Below are 1,809 nucleotides of genomic sequence, written 5' to 3' on the forward strand. Positions count from 1 at the left end.
TCAATGGATTCTCTCATCCCAGCCCAGTAAAACTACATATTTTACACAGTCATAAGCAGCCAAAAGGGATCTATTCTATTCAATTGCAAATGATCTAGATAAGACTGAGAATAAGATACTGCACGGGACATAGCAGAGTTGGTCAAGTTGAGTGGAGATGAGTTTGCTATTTGGCACAGCTTTTTGCATCAATAAAGCAAGTAAAAGGTGTGAAAGATAAAAAAAAGGGTGAAAGTGTGAAAAGTGAATTGGCCAAATTGAGGTGCATATAAAGTTTTTGCTTTCTTTCAATTCACTAATGGGGCTCATTTGAATCAGGTGAATTGAGTTCTGCTTTTGGAAACTGGGTTAAGAAGGGGTGCACCGGTCCTGGAGGTACTGCAATACCAGGTCAATGCGTGCAGTGGACAGAGCAAGATTTTTTCCATCTCCTTGTTCTAAAAATCCATTTAATATATGGTCCCCAGAGAGGAGACGTATCAGATATTAAACTGATAAGAACAGATTTAATTTTTTTTTTTTTCTGTTTATCAGTAGGACTTCAAAATAACAAAGGTGATCGCCTCCCGTTGCCTGGGAACCGTCCAGGCACAAGAGGGCTATGTGTCACCAGAAGGCGCACACACTTCCTCAAGGCCGGCAGACGTGCAATCCCAGGCACCTTCCAGTACCGACCAAGGTAGCGTCCTCCAAAACTACACTTGATCTTAGCCAAAAGGCCGAGAAGCTATAACCCGAATTGGTTACGGCCTTGAGTGGCACCCTGGCCTATACCGGACACATCTTAGGGAGAGGGAGACAAACCCACGCCTACAGAAGACATTTTGTCACCCAAGCCAACCCTTGAAAAGGCTGTTTTGCAGAGCAAAAACAAGAAGAATGGTGCTTTTTGCAGCCGCCGCCCACTGCAATGAATCTGAATAACTCCTCCTTTTGGACACAAGCACCTCCCCTCCCCCTTGCAGTCTTTCCAATTCATGATACAAAAAGACGGACGGACAGGACAGGACAGGACAGGCTGCCTGACTTTCCGTCACTGCCACCCTTTGCCATCCTTGCCCGTAGAAAGCCCTTTCATCATCCCCAAACCCTAATCTTTTCCCTTCTCTTCCCAGATGCGTCTCACTCCCTTTCATTAGGAAGTGAGCGCAGCCTTTTCTCCGTTCTGCACATGCGCGACGTTAAACACAAATGCGCAGGCGTGCGTTCCATTACCCTCACTGCATTCCACTCCCATACAGGAAGTGGGCGCAGCTATTACTACGGTCGCACATAAAAGAACCCACGGCCACCACTGCACATAGCTGACTCCACCACAGGACACCCACTTCTACACCAACGCAGGTAAGACAGGATCGGCACCTCTATGCTCCCGTTACAATCAGGCTCAGTCACCATGTGATAACGCTCTCAACTCTTTAGTTGCAGGCTCCCCTTGCTTCACCTCCACTGGCTGTGCTGCCATTTCCTCTCCCACCTGGAAGGTATACTTTATTCCACTATTTTCCTGTTTCTCTCTTCCCCCTTTTCCCATAACCTACTTTTATCTGCATTTGTGGGGTATCTATATGCTATTTACATCATAGTTTTATTCATTAATATGGAAGGGAAGAGTGCCCATGAGAGTGTTGAACTGCGGAGAGCAAGAGATTAAGCTGCTCCGATTTGCCACCATTGATAAGCTGTTCTCAGTAGATACACATGCTATCCAAACAGCAGCATCCACCATTGCTTCAGCCCACCCATTCAGTGACAGCTCACCAAGTCAGCCAGAGGAGTGGTGTAAGGAATTACACGTAGGCACTGACT

At 46.5% G+C, this 1,809-nt stretch overlaps 1 pseudogene; it reads right to left on the reverse strand.

Annotated features, from left to right (window-relative positions):
• Positions 1 to 353: 353 nt before the first annotated feature.
• On the reverse strand, positions 354 to 560 carry LOC142271992 (U2 spliceosomal RNA; annotated as a pseudogene).
• Positions 561 to 1,809: the final 1,249 nt, after the last annotated feature.

This window comes from Anomaloglossus baeobatrachus, unplaced genomic scaffold, assembly GCF_048569485.1.
Source record: "Anomaloglossus baeobatrachus isolate aAnoBae1 unplaced genomic scaffold, aAnoBae1.hap1 Scaffold_342, whole genome shotgun sequence".
NCBI lineage: Eukaryota > Metazoa > Chordata > Amphibia > Anura > Aromobatidae > Anomaloglossus > Anomaloglossus baeobatrachus.